The following is a 10,298-nucleotide window of genomic DNA, read 5'->3' on the forward strand; positions in this document are numbered from 1 at the left end:
TATTGTCTTCTTTGACAAGGGATCATAGGTGAATTCAAAACCTCTTTACTTTAAAAAAAAGTATTTATTTTGTGTGTATAAGTGTTTTCCTTTTGAGTATCTGACCAAGATTAATATAGCTGGTTCTTGAGTTATATCTATTCCAATCTTCCTGAAGTACTGCCACACTGATTTCCATAGTGGCTGTACCAGTATGCACTCCTGCTAGCAATGGATAATCGTTCCCGTTATTCCACAATCTCACCAGCATAAAGTGACATTTATTTTAGTGACATTAGCCATTCTCACAGGGGCAAGAAGAAATTTTAAAGTAGTTTTGATTTGCTTTAATCCTGATGGCTGAGGTCATTGAATATGTCATTAAACAACATTAATGGTGTTGTTTTCTTGATATCTAGTTTTATTTAGTTCTTTATATACTTTGTGTATTAGCCCTCTATTGAATGCATAGTTACAAAAGAAAAAAGAAAAAAAAAAAGTCCCATTCTGTGAACTGCAACTTTGCCTGAATGACAGTGTCGTTTGCTTTGCAGAAGTTTTTCAGTTTTCTAAACTCCCACTTATTAATTATTTGTAGGTGGATTTTTCTCTCCCACCTGCCAGCTCCCAAATAACCACATGGAGGTTTCTTATTAATTATGAAAGCTTGGCCAGTATCTTAGACTTGATTCTAACAATCTCTCACAAGTTAAATTAACACACTTCTATTAATTTCCTTTCTGCCTCACGAATTTATTACCTTTACTCTCTACAGCTCACGCTGCTTCCCTGCTTCTTCCACGCCTGGCTGGAGACTCTGCATCTCCGCCCTTGTTATTTCCAGTGTCCTCTCTATCTAAAAAAAATCCTGTCTAGATTTTTGTTGAAGTAACCAAATGATAAATCTTCACAGAGAATCAAAAGATTATTCCACACTTCTCCATTTTTTGTCTACATAAAGAGGAAAGGTTTTAGCCTTAACTTAATAAAACTGTAAACAATAAAAACAATTATCAGGTAAGAATTGTATCTACAATGTTCAGTTCACTTGTATTTTGCACATTTGGAGAAATGACTAGATTATGTATTCTATCTTGATGAGTCCAAAGCTCTGTACTTAATTTGCCTTCTATCATAAAGACAGAAAACTATAAATATGACGATCTATATTTTAGTGCTTGTGCTAATGGTGTTCTGTTTCCTGGGCCAATGATTCCCAAGCTATTGCCAACCTTCTTGTCTATCATATTTAATATACCTGGTTTTAAGCTAAGGTTTTTGAAACATTTGGGGTTGAGTTTTGTGCAGAGGGACAAGTATTGATTTATTTGAATTCTTTTATGGTTTGCCCAGCATCACTTGTTGTATCTCTGCTTTCTTTATCAGAAAACAGATGTCCATAGGTGTGTAGATTTATGTCTGTGTCTTCAATACAATTCCATTGATCAATGTGTCAGTTTTTATGACAGTGCCTTGCTGCTATTATTAGTGTAGTTCTGTAGTTCAACTTGAAATATGGGAGAGGGACAACTCCTGCAGGTCTTTTATTATTCAGGAATGCTTTAGCTTTCCTGTTTTGTGTGGGTTTGTATGTGTGTGTGTGCAGGCGTGCATGGTGTTTTCATATGAAACAGAAAATTTTCCTTTCAAGATCTGTGAAAACTTTTGTTAGAATTTTGATGGATATCTTTTGTAGATATCTTTTGGTGGAATGACCATTTTTTTTTACTCTATTAGTCCTACTAATCCATGAGCATTTAGAATCTTTTCATCATCTCATAAAGTCTTAGGTTTCTTTTTTAATGTCTTAAACTTTTGCCTTACAAGTCTTTCATTTGGTTGATTATATTTACACCGAGATATTATATATTTTGTGAGACTGTTGTAAAATGTGTTTTACAATGGTTTAGTTCCCAATCCATTTGTCATTTGTATATAGATATACAATTGATTTATGTTAGTTAATTTTCTACCTGTTACTTTTCTGAAAGTATTGTCAGCTGTAGGTGTTTGCTAGTGGAATTATTAAAGTTACTTAAGTATACTTTAATATCATCTGCAAATGAGGAAACTTTGACTTATTCCTGTACCCCCTAGATCTCCTCTAGCTCTCTTAGTGCTCTAGCTAAAACTTCACATACTATATTGAATAGATATGGAGAGAGTGGACAACTTTTCGTTTTCCTAATTTTAGTGTTATTTATGTGAGTTTCTCCTCATTTATGTTGATGTTGGCTACTGGCTTGCGTTAAACTGCCTTAATCATGTTTAGGGATATAGCTATTATCTATAACCTCTCCAGTACATTTATAAAGAAGGGATGGTAGATTTTGTCAAATGCCTTCTCTGAATCTAATGATATTATCATGTGTTTTTTATCTTTGATTTGCTTATTGGTGGATTATATTCATCGACATCCATTTGTTGAACCATTCCTGGATATAAGGGATGTGTCTTACTTGATAATGCTGGATGACCTTTCAGATGTAACACTGGACTCAGGTTGCAGATATTTTATTGAGAAAGTGTGCATCTATATTCATAAGAAAATTATTCTATATTATCAGTGAAACTCTGGTCTAATGAAACAAATGGGCAATAAATTATCTTTTTGCCAGTTTTGGAATAATTTGTGTATTATTGTAATTTCAATTCTTCTTTGTAAATGTAAATTAATGTAAAGTTAATTCTTCTTTGAAACACTTGTAGAATTTTGCCACCAAAGCTATCTGGCCATTCTTGTGCCACCCATGCCCCAGGATACTTCTAGTTATTGTTTTTATTCCCTTGTGGCTTTTAGATCTTTTTAAATTGCTTGTTTTCTACTTTATTAATTTCAGTCCCGAGTTTGATTATTTTTGCCCTCTACTCTTCTTGGATTAATTGTTTTATTTATTTTTCTTTTTTCTACACTTTTGAGATGTGCTCTTATGGTTTTAGTATGATATCTCTCTAATTGATTCCATTTTCATTTGAGTTTTTTTTTTTTGAGGCACTTTCCCTCTAAGAATTAACCTCTAAGACCTACCATCATTTTGTCCCATAATTTTTTGGTACACTGTATATTCATTTTTTTCTTCAGTTTTAGAAAGTTGTTTCTTTGTTAATTTCTGTTGTGATTTTACAGAAAAAACTTACATTGTTTTTTTCTATTTAGGAGGAAGTTGTTCAGTTTCTATGAGTTTTACAATCTTTCTATTGTTTCTCTTCTCTTGTTTTTTAATACACAGTTTGAATCTATGTTGGTCAGATAGGATGCAGGGATGATTTCAATTTTCTTCTCTCTTGAGACTTGTTTTGTATCTAAGTATGTGTTCTACCTTAGGAAGGGTACCATAAGGAACTGAAAATAATGCTTTTGTGTTTCGATGAAATGTTCAGTAAATATCTATTGGAGCCATTTTGTTTACAGCATGCTATCTCCAGGATTTTTCCATTTAGTTTTTGCATACATGACGTGTTTATGGACAATAATTCATTATTAAAGTCTCCCACTATCAATTTGTGAGAATCTATATGTAATCTAACTTGTAGAACTGTTTTTCTTACAAATCTTACAAATCTGGATGTCCTTGAGCTTGGTGAATAGATGTTAAGAATTAAAATTTCTTCTTGGTGGAGTTTTCCTTTGATGAGTATGTAATATCCTTCTCTATCTCTTCTGATTAGTTTTGGTTTGTAGTATGCTTTGTTAGAAATAAAAATAGCTATACCATCTTGCTTCTTATGTCCATGTGCTTGGAATATCTTTCTTATCCTTTTACCTTAAGGAGATAGTTATCTTCAATGTAATATATGTTTCTTGGAAGCAGCAGAAAAATGGGTTGTGTTTTCTCATCCATTCTGTTAGTTGCTGTCTTTTAATTAGGAAGTTGAGACCAATGGTTTTAATAGAATTGTTGATTCCTGTTATTTTATGATAGGGTGTGGTGTGTGTTTGTGTGTGTGTGTGTGTATGTATGTGTGTACTCATGCATGTGTGCTTCCTCTCTTTTGTTTTGATCTTCTGATATAACTTACATCATGTGCTTGCTTGGGGATGGTTAACCTCTTAGGTTGGAATTTTCTGTCTATCACCTTCTATAGAGCTAGGTTTGTGAATCGATATTGATTAAATCTAGTTCTATTATGGAATATCTTTTTTTTCTCTATCTATCATGATTGTAATTTTTGCTGACTATAGTAATCTGGGCTAGTATCAGTGGTCTCTTAAAGTACTCTGGTACAGTAACTAGTGGGGGGAGGTGGGTGAGGAGTAAAAGACCTTGTGAACAACTGGAAATAAGGTACACACGTGTGAGGGAGGAAGCAGTGGGTGTCCTGCTGCACAGCTGAGGATGGGACTGGGGAATCGAACTCGAAAAACCTGAGGGAGAGCTGAAGATTGTCAGTTAGTCTACCTGCTTTCCTGAACAACCTAATAAACATATTTTAATTGTTCCCATGTGGGCTGCTTTTAATATGTCTGATCATGAAAAAAAATAGACAGGAAGACTTCCATGAATGATGCTCTTTCTGGTGAGACTTATGTTTGCAGAAAATGCTTGGAGGTAGATTATTCTGCTCAAATGATATAAATATTGAGAATAATTTTCTCCAAATATTTTGATGTTATTTATCACACATATATATACATGCATAAACAATTCTGTATATATTTATATGTGTGTGTATATATATGCATTTGTTTATCTTACAAGTGATAGCATTGTGACCACAGTAGTTACTCTTTGCCTCTCACCTATTACTGAACCAAATATTCAGTATCATGTCTTACTTGAGCCATAAGGCACTTCTGATGAACACCTTTAGCCTTTAGGATACTTGAATGTATATCAATACCGAGCTTTCCACTGGAGCATCATTAAATCTGCAAATACATCTTTGTTTATACAGGTAAATATTAAGACTACATAGATACCTTAGAAAACGTGCAATAAACAATTTTCAGCCAGCTGGCAGCTACAGTTTGCAAAATGATGAATGAAGAAAAAGCAAGTCCAAAACATTAACTTCCCTGCTTTTGCTGGAGAATATTATATCTTCATTTTTTGAGGGTGAGTCTCCTCAAATAATTAACAAGTCACCGGAGCTTGCTGGGAAAAGTGAGGAGGCTATTCACAGCTCCTCTGTGTTCTCTCAAAGGCAGCTTAACGTTAAGTGAGCATCACACTATGCTGTCAGATTGCCAATTGATTCTAGTTTTCAATGTGTGACTTATCTGACAGGCTGCTGGAAACAGATAACCGCTTTCCTTGGTGTTTTGTACTCAACAAAAGCCATGCGTGAGGAACATTCACCTCGGGAGACAACTGTAGTCTGTGGAGCTATTTTATAAATGGTGTCTGACATGTTATTCCATAGAAATAAGAAATAGTATTCCCTGCTTCCCTAGAGAACACAGTTCTACCAGTTTCTCCCGTTTTTTTTTTTTTTTTTTAAGTTTCACCTCATTAGAAATATGTTTTTTTCTGGTCTCTTAAACAGCTTTTAATTCTACATTTTGACATTCTAATTCAGTTCTTGGTGCCATCAAACACTTTGAAATTGGATACTCATATATTTTGTTTGTTGCTTATTATTGTCTCTTTCTTTTGCTCTCTGAACTTTTGAGAGTAGATTTTCTTTATAGACAACATTTCCAGTTCATGAATGTACCTGAGACAAAAAAAAAAATTTCAAGAATATCTGGAAAAAGGATCAATTCTATTGGTAATCTGTTATTTATGTTATTAGCTCTAGTGTCTTATTGGCTAGCTCTTACATATTAATTTAACCCATCTCTATAAATGTGTGCATCATTACGAGTTCTGGGCCTACCAGCAAACTTTCAGCATGTCTGTCTCCATTGGCAGTTCCGTTGATTCTCTCTGATTTTGCCCTTCTTTGTACCTTGCTATAGGCCTAGCCAGTTTCTTTATTAACCAATGGTACTCACAGCATACAGAGGGCACTCCCACATCAGTGAACTCAAAGTTGTTGGATGCTGCATGTCTTCAAAAAGACAATCTGGCTCTGTCTTCTAAGAAAATAACTTTAATAAGATTACTGTTTCAAGTGATAAATGAGACAAAAAAAATCTTCCAGAATTTGAATAGTGGGCTGATTTGTAATGATCAATTATAACACTATTTATTTTATTCTAATATATTATCTACAAATTGTCTTAAATCACAAAGCAATGCTATAAAAGAGGTTGTATTGAGACACTCTGAGTCTATAATCAATTCCCCTCAACTCCAAAATAGCATCTTAACTAATACATTGTGAAATCCTGTCAATAATACATCCAAATAATTAGTCTATTTAAATGTTTCAGCTACAATATTTGTTGTCATTATGGTTCATCATAAAACATTCATCTAGCAAATGTCTAGGGAATTTGCAAATGCATATGTGTCAAATGTTAATTAATTAAAATGAATAAAATTTCATAGATCTATTATTATCCATGCCTGGCAATTTAGGCAAAAAGAGAACTAGGCCCTGTACATACTGCTGCCTAATGAGTAGAACACAGAATTAATTAGTAAGAATCACAGACAGATTGCTGTTATTTAGAAATAGTACTTAGAAAGTCAGATTTCTGGGCATGATGGACCTGAGGTTTAGCTACAATGTTAGGATGTCCTATTAATCAAGCATGGTTATAGCTTAGTTTCACATACAATCCAGAGCTCATACAGGTGCAGGAATACAGATCAGCATAAAATATAATACATAGTGAAGTCAGAAATAAAATATAAGGACTGAAAAGGAGATGCATGTAAAAAATTGATAAAGCAGTTGAAAAAGTTTCCCCATCACTATTTTACCCACAAGAGCTGGAGTCTTAAGATGTATATAATGTGGTGTCTTGGTTGCTAATCAGGAACCCTAGGTACTAGACATTTTCTGATATATGTTTATGTATTTGTTTCCTGCACATAAATAGTACACAACATTCTACAATTGTAACCCAAGGCTGAAGTGCGTAGGAGACCCAAGGGCCCCATCTTCATCTTTTATAAGCTAGTCACTAGTGAAAATAGAAATAGATAAGAGGCCCCAAAAGGAAAGGGAAATACTCAAGAAACTTTGTATAGTGTCTTGCTTGATTTTTCTTGGCTTGCTAGCTCATCTCATTGGAGTGTGTCATTAATGAAGTCTAGATTGCAAGTCAATTTCCTTATGGGATAGTTAACCTAGTTCAATTCCATAGCTACCAACCAAATAACTTCTGTTGGTCAAACGATGAGACAGGAGTGGATGGATTAGAGGAAATTTGTTTCTACTACCATGGGAAACAAACTCAACTTACGCTGCTGTGAAACTATGGGGGCTCATTTTCATTACATGAGAGTGAAAAACTCAAAATTCTGAGACATGAATTTGAGGTAAATAGTGGGTTATAATAAGTAATAAAAAAGTTAAAACAAGGAGAAGAATGTAGGTAAGAGAATTGTAGTGGCAAAGAGCAGGCAATTGTTTCATTATTTGCTCAGTCAATCCAGACAGATCCTCTATTGTACTTATAATTGGGTTCTAAGCCCTCGTAGAATTGGAAGACATTTTAAATAATAGCATGAGACTTCAGAACAAACCTTTGCTTCTATCAACTACAGAACAATAACATAAGCTGTTACATAAATGCCTTATTGTAAGAAGATTCTTTCAGCCTCCCCAACATTTACAAGTATCTTAAGATGATTCATCTCTTACAATACTCAGTCCATATATTACATAAGATAGATTTGATGGTGAAATTTGATTGTCAATTTGATTGGATAGACAAATGCCTAGGATATCAGTAAACCATAGCTCTGGATATGTATCTGTGAGGTCATTTATAGAGACAAGGGTCTGGCTTAATGAATAGTTCAACTCATTGATAGATCTAAAATTTGAAGACTGTTGGAAATAGTAGAGATTTAGAAAATGGGGCTGGTTGAAGGAGATGGTTCACCAAGTGAAATGACTCCAGGTTATTTTTTATCTATGTCCTTCCTCTTGCTGCTATACTTTGTTTATCTGATGTCAAGGTGAGCTGTTCTCTTCTCCTATGTCTTCCCTAATATGAGTGACTAAACCCTCAGGGATCATAACCCTATATATTCTCTTTCCTCTCTTAAGATTTTTAGCAAGTGGCCCACAACAGTGACATCAAAGGCTCAGCGGAACAGGATGTATTCTCTAATTTTCCTAACTGACATTTAGAATTCAGTTTTATGACATTTTCACAGAAATACAAAGGGGAAAAAAAGTAGAGCTCATGAGTAAATCCTCATTATAGTCCAGTGAAGAAAAATATAGAGTAAGACCAGTGAATGAGTCACTTTTTTATGAACCAAAAACATACAAACCCCCAGCTGGAAAAGGACACACAATTCATTTCATTTCAGCCTCCCACCGCAAGACAAACAAGGACTTTCTGGACAATTCAGGAGAAATCTCATGATAGAAATTATATGCAGAAGCTCTGAAGCTTGCTCCAAGATACTGGGGACTTTTGTGTCTATGTAGGAAACAAGGAACAATGGCTCAAATACAATGTTCCTCTTTGTTCTTACTTGCAACACCTATTAGTAATATTTGATAGAAAATTTCAGTATAGATAATTATTGAGATGATTGCATAGAAATAAAAACAAGCTGGGTTAGTGTTGGGCTTCTCTGGAATGAGGGTGAAGCCCAGGGATCCAGTGTCATTTTGTTGTAGATTCTTCGTAGACATTTTCTATTCTCAGTAGAAGAGACATAAGCCTTTATAATGGCAAACATGAAAACAAAGAGTCAGACATTTAACTAGTGATCCTCTGGTTACAGGGAAAATGCCCTGACAGCACATATTATCTTTTGGTAATAGAGTCCTGTGTGTGTCACAGTTTTGTTTCTTGCTCTGTGTCCATTTTAATTTCTTTCATTTGAATACACAGACTTAATCATTCCCCTGTACAGGCCTTACTAATCAGAATATATGATTCATTAGTCTTTCAAAGAATTAGAGCATTTTATTTACATGCTAACTTTCAATAACTAGTTTTTCTCCTTTTGTGTGTCTTTCCATGGCGTTTGTTAGAAGTTAGTTCTCTAACTTTCCCAGTTCCCTGCCTCTTATTTCCTCAAAATGGAGCAGGGGGGAGGGGGAGGAGGAACCATATGCTTAGCACTATTAGGTCCCTCGTTGTCTTCCTCCCAGCCGGTACCAGACTGGAAACAGTTATTTTTTTTTTAATTACTGCAATTTTATTGACATTTAGAAGTTATTTCCAATAACAATTCTCCAACCAAACTTATTAAAAATTTAAAGTGGCATAAAATGGCCTCTGGCCAGTTATCACTCTAAAAGTGAAATCACCAAGTGCCCCTTTATTCATGATGGCTTTTGTGAACAGTTTTCAAATTATAAGGTTGCCAAAGCCACGTGCATTCATGAGAAACCAAACTTTAGGGTTTGACCTTTTCCGAAGTAACAATATTTTCTTGCAATGTTGTGCCCTAACAGTGAATCACAGCTTGTGGGTCTATGACCCATATACCACAGTAGGCTGAGTTGTTGAGCTGTGGTCAGCTAGGCGTATCATATAGTTTTTTTAATTTATTTTTTATAACTCCATGTTAAGTAAGCACTTTACCACTTGGACGAATTAAATCCCTACTTTAATCCTTACATATGTTTTCAGTTTAGGGTATTTTTAACCTAACCATAAGTTAATTGAGATGTAACACGATACAAATTGAGAAAAATCTCTGTAAATATAGTTCTTGGAATTTAATATTTATGCTGTAAATACTGTCTTATCACAGATTGGCCATTTTTTCTGTAATGGAAAATCCAATTCACACATCTATAAATGTTTCTTCATTTATAAAGTGTTGGAAATATATATTGAGATTTTTTTTGGATGTACCCTTGTACATGATTGCAAATAGAATATGTTTAAATGCTGTAATTAGATACTGAGATGCCAGATTCTTCTTGCTAATGCATCTTTTGAATTGAAATCTCTGTCAAAACTTTTTTAATAATTTCAACTAAAGTACATATAATATGTTAACGTTTTGCTATATGAGTTAGTTCAAAAATCTGTAGCTTCAGTTACTATGATCTATCAATGGAAAAATTCACATGTGACTATACAAACATTTCCCTTTTTATTTAAATTTTTTTACATACAATATATTAATTATACTACTTACCTTTCCCCAGTTCCTCGAAGATCTTTCCTACCTTTACAGTCACACAAATTCAAGTTTTTTTTTTCTCTGTTGTTTATCAACATACTATCAGTATAAAGTAGTAAAAATAAAAGGAAGTCACATAATTGCACTTGGAAATAA

This window comes from Alexandromys fortis, unplaced genomic scaffold (assembly GCF_014885135.2).
Source record: "Alexandromys fortis isolate MF-2015 unplaced genomic scaffold, M_Fortis_MF-2015_v1.1 scaffold_53, whole genome shotgun sequence".
Taxonomy (NCBI): Eukaryota; Metazoa; Chordata; class Mammalia; order Rodentia; family Cricetidae; genus Alexandromys; species Alexandromys fortis.